The sequence below is a fragment of the Pan troglodytes genome, chromosome 11 (assembly GCF_028858775.2).
Source record: "Pan troglodytes isolate AG18354 chromosome 11, NHGRI_mPanTro3-v2.0_pri, whole genome shotgun sequence".
Lineage (NCBI taxonomy): Eukaryota > Metazoa > Chordata > Mammalia > Primates > Hominidae > Pan > Pan troglodytes.
This window is the reverse complement of record NC_072409.2, coordinates 107,669,469-107,688,501: the sequence shown is the minus strand read 5'-3', so window position 1 is coordinate 107,688,501 and position 19,033 is coordinate 107,669,469.

The following is a 19,033-nucleotide window of genomic DNA, read 5'->3' as shown; positions in this document are numbered from 1 at the left end:
TTCACCTATTTTTCTTTGCAGCTATATCAATTTTGCCTCACATATTTTGACACTCTGTTGTTAAAGCCTAATGACTGTTAACAAAATATTTTTGTCTCTTTACATCTTGCTTAACAGTGAGTGTGTAACTATTCCCTTGTCATATAACATGTTACTACTACAAGACAATATTCAAATTGTCCCAAGAGGAATATTTTTCCCCTTGTGTGCAAATATGTAGTAGAAATGTGCTCTTAATTGACTGAATACTTTAGCTAGAGAGACTTTATACACATTGTCTCTTGTCTTCTTAATGTCCTATTGATTATGTTATCTCATTTACTTATGGGAAAAGTAAGGTCTGGGAAGTTTGCTCAGAAAAACATAGCTAATAAGTAGATGAATTTGGTTGAATTCAAAACCCTATTTATGTGATTCTAAAATATTTTCCAAAATGCATCTCCATCTCTTTTGGTGGGTTGATGGGTTGTGTATTAGTCTGGTCTCACGCTGATGATAAAGACATACCTAAGACTAGGCAATTTACAAAATAAAGAGGTTTATTGGATTTACAGTTCCATGTGGCTTTGGAGGCCTCACAATCGTGGCGGAAGGTGAAAGCCATGTCTCATGTGGCGGTGGACAAGAGAGCTTGTGCATGGAAATTCCCTTATTTAAAACCATAAATCTCATTAGACTAATCCACTATCAAGAGAACAGCACAGGAAAGACTTGCCCCCATGATTCAATTACCTCCCATTGGGTCCCTCCCACAACACATGAGAATTCAAGATGAGATTTGGGTGGAGACACAGCCAAACCATATCATTCGGCCCCTGACTCCCCCCAGATCTCATGTTCTCACATCTCAAAACCAATCATGCCTTCCCAACAGTACCCCAAAGTCTTAACTCATTTCAGTGTTAACTCAAAAGTCCACAGTCCAAAGTCTAATCTGAGAAAAGCAAGTTCCTTCCACCTATGAGCCTGTAAAATCTAAAGCAAGTTAGTTATTTCCTAGATACAATGGGATTACAGGCATTGGGAAAATACAGCCCTTCCAAATGGGAGAAATTGGCTGAAACAAAGGGGCTACAGGCCCCATGCAAGTCTGAAATCCAGTGGGGCAGTAAAATTTTAAAGCTCCAAAATGAACCCCTTTGACTCCATGTCTCACATTCAGGTAGTGCTGATGCAAAAGGTGGGTCTCCATGGTCTTGGGCAGCTCCACCCCTGAGGCTTTGCAGTGTACAGCCTCCCTCCCAGCTGCTTTCACAGGCTGATATTGAGAGTCTGTAGCTTTCCAGGCAGACGGTGCGAGATATTGGTGGATCTACATTCTGGTGTCTGGAGGATGGTGGCCCTCTTCTCATGGCTCCACTAGATGGTGCCCCAGTAGGGACACTGTGTGAGGGCTCCAACCCCACATTTCCCTTCCACACCACCCTACCAGAGGTTTTCCATGAGGACCCTGCCCCTGTAGCAAACTTCTTCCTGGGCTTTCAGGTGTTTCCATACAGCCTCTGAAATCTAGGCAGAGGTTTTCAAACTCCAATTCTTGACTGCTGTGCACTCATAGGCTCAATGCCACATGGAAGATGCCAAGGCGTGGGGCTTCCACCCTCTGAAGCAAAAGCCTGAACTCTACATTGGCTCCTTTCAGCCTGGCTGGAGCAGCTAGGATGCAGGGCACCAAGTCCCTAGGCTGTGCACAGCATGGGGATCCTGGGCCTGGCCCACAAAACCATTTTTTCCTCTTAGACCTCTGGGCCCTGTGATGGGAGGGGCTGCCATGAAGACTTCTGAGATGCCCTGGAGACATTTTCCCCATTGTCTTGGGGATTAACTTTCAGCTCCTCGTTACTTAGGCAAATTTCTGCAGCCAGCTTGAATTTCTTCTCAGAAAATGGGATTTTCTTTTCTAATGCATTGTTAGGCTGCAGTTTCCAAACTTTTATGCTCTGCTTCCCTTATAAAACTGAATGCCTTTAACAGCACCCAAGTCATCTCTTGACTGCTTTGCTGCTTAGAAATTTCTTTGGCCAGATACCCTAAATCATCTCTCTCAAGTTCAAAGTTCCACAGATCTCTAGGGCAGAGGCAAAATGCCGCCAGTCTCTTTGCTAAAACATAACAAGAGTCACCTTTGCTCCAGTTCCCAACAAGTTCTTCATTTCCATCTGAGACCACCTCAGCCTGGACCTTATTGTTCATATTATTATCAGCATTTTTGTCAAAGTCATTCAACAAGTCTCTAGGAAGTTTCAAACTTTCCCACATTTTTTTGTCTTTTTCTGAGCCCTCCAAACTCTTTCAACTTCTGCCTGTTACCCAGTTCCAAAGTCACTTACACATTTCCAGGTATCTTTTCAGCAGTGCCCCACTCCCAGTACTAATTTACTGTATTAGTCTGTTCTCACGCTGCTGATAAAGACATACCTGACTGGACAATTTACAAAAGAAAGAGGTTTATTGGACTTACAGTTCCACATGGCTGGGGAGGCCTCACAATCATGGCAGAAGGTGAAAGGCACATCTCACATGGCAGCAGACAAGAGAAGAGAGCTTGTGCGGGGAAAGTTCACATTTTAAAACAATGAGATCTCATGAGGCTTATTCACTAACACAAGAACAGCATGGGAAAGACCTATTCAATTACCTCCTACCGGGTCCCTCCACAACATGTGAGAATTCAAGACGAGATTTGGGTGGGGACACAGCCAAACCATATCAGGTTGTTTATTCTAATTTCCTTGGGCATTTTGTGCTTTTCAGATGTGCAAAGGCCTGCTTCAGTTTCTATAGTAAGTAGGCCTAAATGGTACCATCCATTTCACATGGCAGCATGCATCAGTATTTGTGATGTCTGTGTTCTGGGAGGCCACACACAGGTGCTTACCCTAAAACATAGAGTCTCTTCCTCTCTTTGTATGAGGAACACTTATAGCTACAGTCTATTGAGTAAGGTACTCTATCTAGATTATGTCCTTGAACCCTATTAGAGAAGATAATAATGTCTACTATATTGTAAAGTAGATATTATTTCCCCTTTTATACAGTGGAGGAAATTGAATTTCAGAGAATTAGATTAATGTGCCCATGCATACAAAGCTGCTAAAAGCTGAGCCATATGCTTTTCTTCAGTGTATGAATGAAGAAAAGAAATGTTAGTGTTTTTCCCTTTTTTCCCCTTTAACAGCACCATTACCATTCTGCCTTCTGAAGTTACCACAATGATGCCATTTCTTCAGCAGGTGAAAGCCTTCTTTGTTTTTGTTTTGTATTGTTTTAATTGTTTTGGATTCATTCAGGTTTGTTGCATGAGTATATTATGCAGTCTTGGTGTTTGGGCTTCTCTGGAACCCATCACCCAAATAGAAAACATAGTACCCAATAAGTAGTTTTTCAACCCCTTCTCCTCTTCTACCCCATCCCCTTCTAGAGTCCCCAGTATCTATGGTTTCCATTTTTATGTCCATGGGTACCTGGATTAATTCATGTTTATAATTTTCCAAGGGAGAATGTGGCTGTCCTTTGAACCACACCTCTTTCATTCCATCTATTTTCTGTCTCTTGGAATACAGCATAACCATTTCTGAAAAGTTCTCCCTCACTTTCCAGGAGACGGGGGGACATATTTCAAGAGTTTCAATACCTATTAGAGGAATAACAGGGATTATTAATCAGGTGGCTGCAAAGCTCTGTACAAGATCATTTTTGGTCCATCAGGTTGTCTCTCATGGCTTCGTATGAACATGGTACAGGTGATAGGGTTTGGGGGTGGATTCCTGATGGAAAGGGAAACCACCAGCTCAAGGCTGAAAAATGGACAGGCAGCCTGATGGGAAGGCTGACTGATCAAACAGTTCCACTGATCCCCAGGCTGGGGAGTCTCCTAGTTATGATGCATACTCTTTGCTGTACTTCTGCTTGAATTTGAATGACAGCCTTGGGCAAGTTTCCAAATCTGTTTCCTCAACAATAAAACGAGGGTCATAATAGCACTTCCCTTATAGGATTGTTAGAAGATGTATATGAGATAAAGCCTCTAAAGCCCTTAACCCAGTGTCAAACACCAAATAAATGCTCAGCAGCAAACAGAGTGATCCTATGCCCTGTGTATGTCCAGTGCTATTGTGGTTTATGCCTATTGTGGCATACTTCTTTCACTGTCAGAGCATCATGGGTTAGACAATAAATTATATGGTCATCTAACTGTCAAATGCTATTTATTATATTATATTTGACTGTAAAATATCATCCATTTTCAATGTAAGAAACCCAAAGATTGGCGAGAGGATGAAGCTAGAACAACTGTGGTTAGCTGGATGCTGGCCAGGTCAGAGAAAGTTTCTGTGAACAGTCGTTTCGAGCGGCAAAGATGGTCAGTAAATATTCTGTGTTCTAAAGTGTTCTCTCTCTTCCTTGCTTCTGAAGTGAATCTGAAGGATTCCAATCAGTGGACGTAAGAAACAGTGACAGAGGCTAAAGGCAGAAGAGGGAAAGAGTAATACATGTCTACCTGTTCTCTTGCCTCCTTGCCAACAAAGAACGAAGTCTGATTAAGGGGAAAGCTAGGGGAGTTCCCTCAACTTCCTAAATGATGCTCACTCCCTGTCTGCCCCTGTTATTTCCCTCTCTTTTTTATTAAATCTCATGTCCACAGTAAATAATAGTAAATTTTATAATCCTGGTTCTCTTTTTGTTATCTAACCAGTTAACCTATTGACTTTTTGACTTTTAATTCATTCTAACCTTATTCACTCTTGTTTTATCTGTCTGCGTAGGACAAAACTGATCATTTTCCATGAAGTGTAACTACTTTTAAGAATTAGACCACCTTGTTCTTCAAATATTTGGAGGACCTCTTACTAAGACCCTACCAAAGGGAACTCTCTTCTCCTGAGGGCTCTGCTGTATTGCTGAATAATCCACTGGGCCATCCTAGAATATACTCTTTTCTAGGAGATGATTCCAAAGTGAAGCTGTGGTGCTGCCCCTCTCATAACCCCTACACCCTCAGCACTGCTGCCCCTGCCCACATTGCTCTTCCCTGCCTAGGAATGGGATTCAAGATGTATCCTCACACTCCCTTGGCAGTGGCCTAAATCCAGCATAGGATACTTCATTGAGAAAGCTGGGCAACCCCTTGTCCCAGAACTGATCGAGTGGTGCCATTCTGCTCAAAAAATGAAGAGGATGTCAGGCCACAATGGGCAGAGGCTCAAGAAGTCTTTTTTTTTTTCAGCCTACACAGTGGTTCAGAATTCAGACCACATGAGCTCAAAGCTCGACTCTACTACTTGCTATTTGTAAGACATTGAAAAGGGTGTTTAAATTCTCTATGCCTTCACTTTCTCATCTATAAATTGATGATAATAATCACATTTACTGATTTTTTAAAAAGATTATAGGTGACAATGTATGTAAAGTACTCAGGACAGCACATAATTTTCAAAATATTACTATCACCGTCATGATTTTTAAGTTGGAGTTAGACTTCTTTGGAGTATAATCAACATATCTTTAATGGTTTCATTACATGACTGATGTGTTATATGTATATTATATGTATATATGTAATTGTGAATATAGATACTGCAAATATGTGTAATTTTTTAGTCATTTAGCTAGGTCCTATTCTGCCCCAGATTTTGAGCAAGTCATTGAATTTTGTTTTTTCTTTCCCTGTCTTTGCTTATTAATATATATGTACAACCCTTAGAACAACTCTATGATACAGAAATTATCATTCTCTTTTTTTTTTTTTAATAAGTGGCGGAAGGATGTTTAGGGGAGCTAAGTAACTTGTCCAAGGTTGCATAGCCAATACCTAGCAAGATTTCAACTGAGGTGGTCTCTCTCCAGAGATTGTACTATTAATAAGACCATCAGATTCTTCAGAAGAGGTTTCAACTATATACTAATATGGATAAAAGAATAGTAATTTCTTACATCCTTACAAACAGCTTTCCTTTTTTCACTTTTTTCTTTCTTAAATTTAAAATACTTTGATTATGAATGTCAGGACTGACATTGTTGGGTTTATGTTAGACATCTGAATGTAAGAGAGCAAGAGTCAATGACTTGCTCAGGTCCTGGAATATGGGCCTTCCCTACAATCATAGACCACAGAGATGGACTCTTATTTGGAGCTCAATACATGTTTGTGGAATACATGAATGAATTATAAGTCTTTTGCATATTTTTCATCTTTTGATCTTCACAGCAGACATTACCATATCCATTTGAGAAGTGAAGAAATGGAGTCTTACAGAAGGCCAGGGTCTTGCTCACAGTCATAAAACTAATTAATAAAAGAAACAGGATTAGACTCCAATCCCACTTACTTCCAATCCTGCACTGATACCCTGTTATCTTCTTGGTCCTGCTACATACAAACCAGAGCGCAGACAAACCTGGGAAGGAAATCGTTCTCAGAACTGCAATTCCATCCAGATTGCTCCTCTCTTTGGAGTCTGCTTCCCTCCTCCTTTATATGTTTTTCTTTTCTGGATGACTGTCCACACTCCATAGCAGGCAAGCCGATGCTCCCCAATAATGTCAACTGAGGTCTGGTGCCTCCATTATGTTTGATTAGGCAAGTTTCTTGTTCTGTGACAATCTGCAGAGAACACACATAATAAATCAGAAGTCTATGGAAAGTTTAGGAATGAAAGACATCTCTTGCAGACCTGAGGAGCTGAGAGCTCATTTTTGAGACCCTGAAGAAAACAAAACAAAACAAAGCTGCGGCCTTAAAAAACACATTTCCTTTGCTTTCAGAGGAACTTGTCTGTACCATTTGTTTGCCACTTAATATATTCTCCTTTTTACTGGCTGAGTTCCAAAAGGGTGGACCTCCATTCATGACCCAGGCTGAGGAAATAGAAAAAAAAAATACAAGAAGCTGGGATACAAGGAAGCTAACTAAGCTGGACAGTCAGTGTAAGATATCAACTGTGTGAATTTCAGCATCACATGCCTAGGTTCAAACCCCAATTTCTCCACCAGCCAGTATATGGGAAGCTTCATTGTAGAAGTTTAGTTTCATGTATCTTATTACCAACTGGTAAAATCCTAGGTCTTGAGGTCCTGTGGTGGTTGAAAAGGCAGGATGAAGAGATGGGTACATGGTATTACAAAACTAACATTCATGCTGTACTTTTCTTATTCTGAGCACTTGCTCAGCACCTATGAAGTATTAGATTACAGTACTTTATTCTTTCCATTTACCAGATTCTTAGGAGTCCTCCAAAGGGCCCAGGGTTCCTAGACTCAGGGTTCTTCTTTACTCTTTGCCATGATACTTATTTTGCAATAATCCTGTTCTAACTGCCTAAGCTGAATATCCTGGACTTAAGGTTTAGCAACAAAAGGAAAGTTGATTTCTGATGGAACACAAGAACATTTTAGAAAGGAGAAATCTTTTCTCCTAAAGGAAACCGTGAATGAAACTGAAAGAAACTTCACCTTTGCTAATTATAATCTTGGTATGTCCAGGCTTTACTAGCATGTGATGAGAGATGTTATCACATAAATATTACACCTGGATTTTGCTAGCTTGAAGCCCGAACGTAATGATCGCTTATGAAGTGCCCCAGGATATTTAAGTCCTCACAGTCTCTACAACTGCCACAGAAGGGTCTCTGTGGACAAGTAAAATTGTGCTACAGCCAGCACTGAGTTTGTCTTTGGCAGGTTCAGGTGGCATCCCTGAGTATAGATTCTCACTAATTACTCTAGTCATTGGCCCTAATGTTTCATAGTGCAGAGGCAGTCAGGGGTTATTCAAAAAGAGGGAGGTTGCAACCTCTAGGTTATGCTCGGTCATGCATAGTTGCTTAGTATTTTAGAGTTTACTGAAATCATTCTTCTAAATTACACACACTTAGCCAATTTTTTGCCCAAGCACATAAACACCATCCAGGTGATGGTATTGGGCTGGATTCAAGTTCTGTATTACCTGGAACACTACTGGCCTCAAGCCACTGCTAGATTATTGAGTCTGCCTCAATATATCACAGTTTTTTTTCTTCATGATGGCTTTTGGGGGGCTTTTAGAAGACTCTGGAATAAATTGGCTTCTAGTACATCGTCTCATTCCCGTAGATTTTCAGTGCACAGATGGGATCTGAGAGGGAAACAGTTGTGAAGCAGCCCCAAGGGATGGTGCTCCCAATGGCTGCAGCATTATATAACTGGAATGACACAGGGCACAACTTACACATACTTAGTGCCCCTTTCCCTAATTATTTCTGTCAGACAATGTTATGGACTGAATTGAAGCCCCTCAGAATGCATATGTTGATGCCCCAACTCTCAGTATCTCAAAGTGTGATTGTCTTTAGAGACAGGGTCTTTAAATATGTGATTGAGTTAAAATGAGGCCGTTAAGATGGAGTCCTAATTCAATGTGACTGGTGTCCTTGTAAGAAGAGAGTGAAACAGCAGGGGCACATGTGCACAGAAATGCCTTTGTGAGAACAATGCAGTGAGAAGCCTGCCATTTACAAACCAAGGACACAGGCCTGAAACAGATCCTGCCATTACGGCACTCAGAAAAAAAACAATTCTTCTAGCATGTTGACTTTGGACTTCCAACCTCCAGCAGTGTAAGGAAATAAATTTCTTTTTGTTTACACCACTCAGTTTTTGCTAATATCAGGCCTGGAGAATGATTACAGGCCACTTTAATCCACCTCCAATAAATAAACCAAGCGCGAACAGATTTTGCAAATGTAGCTTCCAAACTAATACATTACATCTCAGGTCCAATCAGATTGCTGCCTAACCCCAGACCCACCTGCCATAATACTCTCCTATAAGAGACTTTCACTATCTTTTTAATTACCTCCAGAAGTAGCTACCCAGATCATGCCTAGTTACTAGAGGCATATTGCATGGCTCTGAACAAAAGCTATATTCCTCCTCCAACTTGGGACCACTGTCTCTTCCCTATGGGGTCATTCTTGTATCCTAAGCTAGTGCCTTTTATTAGGCATCCAAGGTCTATGCAGTTCCTCTACTGTAGTGATACTACACATACCACTAGTTGTGATATGTGTTCAGGCTCCCAAACCAGACAAATGTAACCCTGATATTTACTAGTTGCATAATCTTAGGGTTGTCATTTATCTTTTCAAAACTTAAGTTTTCTCATCTGCAAAGGGCATGATAGTTGTCTTTGTCAGTTTGAGCTAAGTACCATAGATTGAGTGGCTTAATAACAACATAAATTTATTTCTCACAGTTCTGAAGGCTGGGAAGTCTGAGCAGAGCATCAGCATGGTCTGTTCTAGTGAGAGTCCTCTTCCAGGTTGCAGACACAGTCTTATTGCTGTGTCCTCCTTGGTGGAAGAGAGGTAGCTAGTTCTCAACCTCTTCTCATAAGGACACTAATCCCATTTATGAGAGTTCCACCCTCATGACCCAATCACCCCCTTGAAAGCCCCACCTCCTAATGTTATCACATTGGGATTAGAGTTTCAACATATGAATTTGGGGGACACAAACATTCATTCCATTGCACTAGTAGACACTTTGTTGGGCTCTTATAAAATCATCCATGTAAAATTCTTGGTTTAGTGCATGGCTCATGGTAATCACTCAACAATTGCTCAGGTGGGAGGTTGATCATATTATTGTTAGTGTTGGAAGCTGCTGTTCTCATCTTCTAACATTGTCTGATTCACTTTCATTGACTGCCTCAGCATTCTTTCAGTATATAAAATAATTTCTCTGTTCTGGAGTATTTTCTCACCAGTCTTTATTTTGTTATTAGTCGCCATAGAAGTAAAATTGATGTTTTCCACAACACTCTAAATTTATAGGGCTGGGAGAGCCACTTTCCATTCCCCTCAGAAGAAACAGGATGAGGCAGAGTAGGCATGGGACAAACCTATTTTTTCTTGGCAATTGCCTCTAGGACACATTCTTTATTTAAGAATAAGAAACTTTAAGAATAACCCTGAGTCACAAGTATCACACACGGCAGACACTACGTTTACAAAAACACCTCAGTGAAGGCTGGATAAAAACCTAAAGTTTGTGCATCTCATATGATCTTTTTTATCAGTTTCATGGCTGACACACATGAGTTTTCTCTGAGGAGGTGTACGCTTTTCACAGTCACTCAGTATTTTTAAAAAAGGAAATTAAAGCATTTAAAGAACATGAACTATATGCTGTGCTATGTGCCATTGATTTCTCACAGCAGACTTTTAAGTTATTTTGTTTCCACGCTACATAGGAGAAAAATTGAGACTCTGAGGAGCTAAACAACTTAACCAAGGTCATAGACTGGTTTATTTAATTTTAAATAATCTATTCTGGAATTTTTATGAACACCATGAAATTTACCCTAAAGTAAACAGTGATTAGGTAGAGGGAGTTTTCTTGGTCTACAAAGAGAATATTATCATTTAAAAATATATATCAACACCATTGAAAAATAAAAATTATCTCATCCTACCACCTAGAGATCATCACTTCCCACATTTTCATCAATTAAACAATAATTGTGATTTGTATAGGAAACTTTCAATCGTTCATATCAATGCAAGGGAGAGAAAAGGGTGGAGAATCTAAAAATCATTTCTGTCTGCATTGCGTGCTTTTGGGAGTAGAAAATTAACCTTTTTGATCATGTTCTGCATGGGCTAATTACTAAAATTGCTTTTCCTTTCCCAACTGATCCCAATTCAGGGCAGAGTCCCAGAAGCATTTTGGTGACAAGGGATTAAAACATGTGCTGTGGCTAATTCAAGAAGTGGAAACTCCTCACGTGGATAATTAAGATCTGACTGCAGAACAAAAGCTTGAACGTTGTTGTAGATTGGGGGCTCTCCAGCGTTTCAAACACTTTATCCTCAGAGCCATCTTGAAAGGTAGATTCCATTCAATTTGCCAGGCATTCATTGTGAGACTGACTTACTCTGCAGTGTGTTAAATGTCCAGGAAACAGTGTCTGATTATAAGGGACAGGCAATCTAGCGAAGGAGGCTGGTATGCATACCACTAACTTTAGTAATAGTAACAGTGATCATTTTAGCTAACATTTATTAAGCAATTACTTGCCCTAGGTCCAGCTGTATTCTAAGCTCCTTAAATGTATTAACTCATTTAATCCTCATATAAAGGATAGTGGAACCAGTGGAAAACACTATTCATTTAGAGAGGAAATGGTTTATCCTGAAGTGGGAGCTTAGAAGGGCTTCAAGGACTATTGTCATAGCTAGAAGCTCATATCCTGACTGGACCGTATTTCCAAATCTGATATTAGCGATCTCTCGATAGCTGAGGCATGTACACAGGTGGTTTGGGCAGGAGTCCTTCTGCTACATCTGTTTATTCCTTTTCCTCTCATTAACAGTGACCGCCTGGTTCACAACAAGTCCCTCTCCTCTAGGAACAGTCTCCCCAACACATACAGTGGACTCCACTTGCCATGCCTCTGTGACCACATATGGCACTGCCTCTCTGCACATAGCTGATTAGACCAGGCATTGGCACCAAATGAAGCTGGGCCATTTAGATACTAATACTGGCTTATTTCCCCTAAAAGTAAGGGCAAAACATCAGTCTTTCTCTGGTAGTAGGAACTGAGGAATGTGGATGTTTGAGAGCTGTTGGTAACTGTGGTAGCCATGAGAATAGGCCACTCAGATCTCTGCTTAGGGGAGTGTAATGAACCTGACCTAGAGCCCCAGTGCTGACTATGTGTCCACTGTCTGTTCACATGGAGGCCACACTGCTCTCAGCCTGTGACTGGGCGCAGCATGAGAGAGAAGACAGACTATCTGTGAGACAGGCAACTTTGGCTCCAGGACTCCCCACAAGCACAGCTGAAACTTTCTTAGAATAGCATGCAGCCCAAACTCTACCCATCCAACATTCCTTCCTTCCTCCTCCCCTTCACAGGGGTCAGGTGTGCTCACAGTGTGGTACCTCTCACTGTCTCTTCTGGTTCCCTCCCCATATTCCCTCCTTCCCCAACAAAAGCCATGCACATCTGATCCCATCTTGGCAACTGCTTCTTTGAAGAAGTGAATTAATGTCAGGACTTTCTCTTTGTGTGATCTTTGATCCTTGGGTACTAGACAGTTTCTTCATAAGATAATGGTAATGTTCGAAGTATCACATTTGCAGATGTCAAATTAGCCACCCAGCCAAGACCAGAGTCTATGGTGGAGGGGATTACACAAGGTTGTGGATACTCAAAAGTGATTCATTGGCCATCATCAGTATAAACATCTACTGCAGCTACTACCAAGAAAGTTACCTGCATTTCCCATAAACTGTAATTTGTAGAGAGGTAATTTTATGTCCTGTCTTCTGGAGAAAAACCACACGCAAATAGATACACGGAAATGACAAAGATTGTTCTGGAAATTATTATAAGTAGAAGTAATTTTTAGAAAAGAAACTGTATTTGTATCTAAGTGGCTCATTGAAATATCTCTCTGGAGGTAGGGCTGGTATTTCTAAGTCTTCTTTAATCTTTGAGAACAAAATAGAGAAAGGAGGACAAACTGAAGCTTTGGTAATGCTGAGTTAATTGGTGTTTTTTTCAATATGACCCGTGCTCTGTGGGCAATCCTTCATTCAGCAAATCACCTGTGAGGCTATCCCACAAAAAGACAGCGGACAGAAGTGTAGCTAAGTTCTACTGTTAGTGGAAGTAAAGGTGGGAGGAATAGGGAGGGCCTTGTGTTGCTGTTCGGTAGGAAATTGAGCACATTTTAAAAAGTGTTCCTTTTTTGGGACCTTTCCTATGAATTACATAGTCTTGGTCTCACAGTACTTCTTCATCTTTTAAAACTGGTCTTAGCATTCATTATGTTGCTTGAGGAGTTGAAAGTAAGCCACTATTTAGAGCAATTGCAATAGGTCCCTTTTTCTAAAACCACTATCCTTCTAATCGGGGGATGTTACATAAAAATAGGTGGACTGTGCAGTCAGAAAATTTAGTGATGGGTCTGGATTTTCTTACCTGTCCTCTTGAACTCCATTTTAACGATGTGGGATCTCCAGTTGAATTATGTACTATGGCCATCAGTAACATTGAGGGGATCATACAGAGTGTTCTGTAGATTGTGAAGTACTCATTTGTATATTTTTAATTTTTTTATTGAGGCCCAAAGCAAGTGAAAAGAGAGAGGTTGATTGATCCTGTGCTGGGTAAGAGAAAAATGACAATTCCTCCACTCTGAGGTCTTTTGAAGAAAGTTGAGAAACAGTGTTGTATCTTGAAGCATTTCAATGACTCAGACTCTTCCATTCAAAGTTCAGAAGTTTATGGACAAGGCACTGAGTCCATATTCTATATTATCAGAACAAAGGGAGCAGGTTAGACAAGTAATTACTTCTTTCCTCATTTACACTGCTTCACATGTACTTAGCCCCCAGGGTCCATTTCCTGAAGTTCACACTATCAGAAATGTTCTGTGTTAACACCTTAAGTAGGCACAGTACAACCTCACTTGGCATTAGTATTGATTCTAGCCTCCAGGTACTTTATCTTGGGGGAAAAAAGTGTTTCAATATTTGCCTGTGTTATGTAACCACATATATCTGAGAAAGTTAGAATTAATTTCTGTCTGTGCTGCATCAGCACAGAAAGTAAATTAAATAAAGACTTCTTTATTGAAAAGAAAGAGTCAGTTTCTTTTCTATAAACTGAGTTGATTACCTCAAGGTTTCATAGGTGTGGGCAAGTTGGGGGCAACTCAAAAACTCAAGCTCGTCTCCTGGGCAGTCACAAAGTTTACACCAGCCATAAAAATCCCAAGGCATTTGTGTTTAATGTTAATGAGGATGTGGATCAGGTGAATCTACAAATCTCAACAGGTGACAAATTACAAATTAGGCTGAGCTGCTTTTGGCCCCCTGGTGAAGGAGAACAGGGTTGCTGGGAGAAGGTGCTAGCTGATCCTCATGTTTGCTTACAATAATGTGATAATGAAGTTCAACCCAAGAAAATCAGATGGAGCCGCCCTCTGGGAAGGCTGCCTCCTTCTTTGCTACATTGTCTTTCTAAGAATGTCAGCTACAACTTCTCACACCCTATATTTCAGAGGCCTTCACAATCTGTTCCTAACTTGCATGAAGCCTTTTGCCTTTTTATTGCCTATAGGGTAACGTGACTTCCAGTAGTTATGGTATCTAAAGCCCTTCTCAGATGGTTCCCAACCCTCTCTTCCCATCTTCTCTCTGACGACTTTACTTGCTCCTTCTCTTCAGATAGGCAAGCGACTGGACTCCGTAGTATTCCACCCATGCCATTATTCTTGCAATTTCCTCTACCCAGAATATTATCTTGCTGTTTCTCTACCTCATCCACCAATGAATTCATCATTGTACAGTGAAGTCCTCACTTAACATAGGTTCGTAGAAACTTGGACTTTAAGCAAAACAACATACCGTAAGTTCTTGTATAATGTCATTTCATTCAAGGTTGTTTCATTATAAGGTTAATTTTTTTAAATTGGTTTTCTTATATTTTGTTTAGCTTAAAGTCGCAATTTCCAAGAACCTATTGATGATGCTGAGAATTTATTGTATTCTTCAAGATACAGCATAATTTCGACTCATAAATTTTCTTTCTTTCACCTTCCAACAGATGGAATTAATACCTCCTCCTCCTACTAATGCCATTCTAGCATTTTGCATAGACCTACCCATTATAAAGACTTAGACTTATAATGAAATAAATTTACTCAACGTGATGTTTCTTTACCTAAATCAGAAGTTCCTTCAGGACTGGGTCCAAATCCCTTTCAGATACACAATGCCAATTTCAGATTGTCTCCCCACTCCCAAACATGACATTAGGGTGATAGTTTAAAGATGTGGAACCAGTGTGCAGGACCTGAAAGTCATATCCTAAATTATCCCCAAGGTAAAATAAGACAAAATTTATTTCGTCTTGATGTTAAATTTTATATGTAAATTTGGCTAGGCTATGGTACCCAATTGTTTGGTCAAACACTAGCCTAGATATTGCTATAGAGGTATTTTATGGTGATGATGAACATCTACAATCAATGACTTTGAGTAAAAGAGATTACCTTCGATAATGTGGGTGCAACTCATCCAAAAGTGAAAGCTTGAAGAGCAAAAATTGAGATTTACTGGAGAAGAAAAAATTCTATGTCTATTCTTTCAGACAGTAACATAGAATTCTCATTTTCCAGCTTGCTGGGCTGCTCTACAAATTTCACACCCAAGACTTCAAAATCAGTTCCTGCTTGAGTTTCCAGCCTCCCTCTTTGCTCTACAGATTTCAGAATTTTCAGCCCCTATAATCACATGAGCCAATTCCTTAAAGTAAATCTCTTTATGTAAACACACACACACACACACACACACGCACACACACACACACACACACACCTTCTTGGCTCTATTTCTCTGAAACTCTGACTGAATACACAAACCAACTAGTTAGAGTAGAAGCTGAGGTATGCAGCCAAAGTGGGCACGAGAAACTGGAAAGTTAAGGAATAAAGAATAGCAGAGAAAGTGATAGGCAGAAACATGTAATGTCCAGAGGTGAAGTGCAAACGCTTGTCAAGGCTTTTTATGACTCTAAGGCTTGTGCAAGTCAATTTGGCAATTCTTATGACATAGTACATATCTATTAAATGTTGCTGAATAAACCAGAATGCATTTATGAATGAATTCATCAATACTTGCCTTCTCTTCTCTTCACAAAAACTTGATAGTTGGAAATAACAAGAGTCAGGATGTCTAGGACAATTCTGACTCCTGGACAAAGTAATCACCAAACAGGCTAACTGCTCTTTATCCCTTTCACAGCCACAAGTTGAACAGTGAAATAACAAGCCTACACCAAAGTAAAGTAATAATGTTTTCCTATTTAAAGTTTTACCATGTTAAGTGAGATAGCTTTCTCAGCACAAGGGTGACGCAGACAAGCAGAAAATGGCTCCCTGCTAGTGCCGGCTTCTTTAGTTTGGCTGTTGAAACCATCAGAGAAGCCATCAAGGGCTGGGGGCACTCCTTTGCTACACACATCATCTTTCCAGTAACATCTGCTCACTGGGCCAAGGATCAATTATCTCTATAGAGGAGATATTGCTGCCAGTCCTCAAGGCAAAACCCTGCATGTGAGGCCAGTCTTGGACAACATCCCAGAAGCTTGATTTTACCCTCTGGACATCATTTAATCTCAGTCAAAGGGTTTTACTCTTTGTCCCCAGGTATATGCAGAATGCACACCTCAGAGGAAGTGACAGAACAGATTGTGGCTTTTAAAAGAGTTTGGGTACTGCCATGAATGGCAAGGTTCTCTTGACTACTATGTACCTGTCATCAGCGTAGGTATAGCAGTCCAGTCTCTCCTCTATTGAGGACTGTATTTTGTTGCCAACTAGTAGCTCGCACTTTATCTTCTATTCTTTCATTCAACAAACATTTATTGAGCACCTACTGTGTGCAAGGTGTTACTCAGAGAAAGGAGGCTACAGGGAGGAATTATATGTAAAACTTCTACAGCTAGCAGAAACACCAAGTTATTACATTGCACAGATAATGTGGCAAGAAAAAAGATATAGATTAATCCATAACAATTTAGGGGGATAAAAAAGGCCAAATAACTTCAAATAGGGCAGTTTAACCCAAACCTCTATAAGCATAGAATCATTTACAGAGGAGCAGTATGCACAGATAAGATTTCAAGAGGCATTCTTTGGGAAATGCTGCAATCAAGCTTTTGAATGTATTCTCTCCCTTGAGAGTTTTATATTTATCAATTATTTCCCAAGCTATATGCCTTGGAGCACTAGACTTCTACAAGATAATAATCAGAGTTCTATATGGATTCTCAGGTCAAATAAATTTGGGATTAAGAAAAGCTGCATATTTACTCCCTCCTCTGCCCTCTCCAATAGATTTTTAATCAGTTTTTGGTGTCTCAGCATTTTTAAGGATGTTGAGAGATAACCTATTAACACGTTAAAAATTTTAAGATATCCAGCAGAAAAGAATTCTGATTAGGAAATATTTAAATGGAGACTCAGCATGGCTTTATGGTGGCATCTAAGATGAGCCTTAAGGGGACAGAAAGGATTGTTGTTGAGAACAGGCCTTTTTATTTGGGCAGAGTATGTTGTCCTTGCTGTCATATTCTATGGCCACAGGCCTCTTTTCAAAACTGACATTGTCTCTGTATCTTTCCTTGTCATTTCTTCAGGTGAAGAGCCTGAGGAGAGGCACCCCATTTCCCCCTCCACCTCAGCACTGCTGTGCAGTTCCATTACCGAGACTTCTCTAAAATGACTCCCAGGTTCTGGGAGTTAATGCCTGAGAGTTTGAAATGCTTCCTTTGTCACTGCCAGTTATATCTCCAAGCAGTAACTTCTCAGGATTGCGTAGTAAGAGTTCCACCTGAGCTGAGGAATGGTGTGTTTTCTATTGATAGAGTTTTTAAATGGGGAAATTCATTCAAGTGGAGCTTTTTATGGCTTTGGTAGGTTAATTGGGAAATTGGTGACATTGCTACTAGTGTTCTTGAGGATGAAACGACAAAGAGGAAGATTGCAAGCAATCTGAGAGGTTGAAGTCAGCTACATGAGAAAGCAAGAAAGAGATGAGGTCATCTAGTTCAACTATTGGAGTGCAGATCTTAAGATGTCTATCCTATTGGAAAACATAGATACAGGGGGAAAGGAAGATAATCGAGAAGGAGAGAAAGGAAAGGAGATTAAAAATGTGACTTTCTCATATGCTTACCCACTCCAGGAATGGGCAGTCTTTACTGCCTGAGTCTGAGAGGTCTCTCTTCTCTCTAGCCTGTCCTTTTGCAGATCTTTATTCTCTCATCCCCACATACACACAGCCCTCATTTATATTCTAGCTTTTACCCAAACTTCTAGAAAATTCCCTGTGTTTTTTTTTTTAAGTCACCCTTTTGTTATCTAATTCAGCTCTCTAACTTTAAACAGAAGGTCTGACCCTTGCATCGTAAGGCCAGGATACAAACAAAGAAAAACAGCATTTGACCAATCCCTATTTCTTTAATGGTAAAACATATTAATTTATTTTAGGGTTTCTTTAAGACTATTCAATAATAACTCAGTTATTTCCAGCTTATGATTTAGTTCGAATCAGTCCCTCCAAACACAGTTCCTCCTTAGAGTGTCCTCATCCAGATTCTCATCCAGATTCCTAAAAGGCTTTGGCAGCAGCCCAGAAATGATGGCAGAGAGGGATTGGTCCACTTCCCGGAGGTCACTGATGCAACATGGTTTTTGCCCCTTGGAATGCCCAGTGCTTGCTCCAGAAGGTAGTAACTGGTTGTCGTTGTTCCTTCGGTACTCCCTCAACTCCTTGATATTGGTAATCTTTGGTAAACTGCAGATATGTCCTCCTTCAGTCCCCAGATTGGCAGTCTACTCACATGTTCTGATGTAGAGTCCTTCCTGGCCCAGCCAAGGTAATCCCCAAGAAGGCCCTCAGCCTCTCTCTCAACAAAAGCCCTTTCTCATGGTGGTCTTAGCCTCCTCTGATGCCAAGATATGCCTGTCACCATCTCTATTGATCTCTGTCATCACCAAGACATATTTGCCAACTTCAACTCTTTAAAAACACACACACACAAAAGTTCCAACATTTCATAAGGGAAGCAGGGTAGCAATCTGTTTACTCTAGACGCACTCACATTTCTTGGTTATTCTCTACCATTCTTCTCAATTTATTTTACTTGTATGAAAAATGAGCAAGACTCATTCCTGTACAGCTTCTTCCTCTGTGAGCTCCTCTGGGTCAGAAATAAAGTGATATTTTCTTGTTAGCATCTCTGGAAAAAATCACTTTTGACCCGTACTATGTTGGTTGTTTTTGAATTTATATGCTTAGAATGTGTCCTTTCCGTAGGGGTTGTCTACACTGCACATGCCCCTTTGTTTATATACTATGTGACCAGGGGTCTGCAGCTATGATGAGTTAGACCAAATTACCCTGCCAACGCATACTTTGAAATATTATTTTGCCTCATGTGTATAACTAAAAATTGATACGGTTATATAGT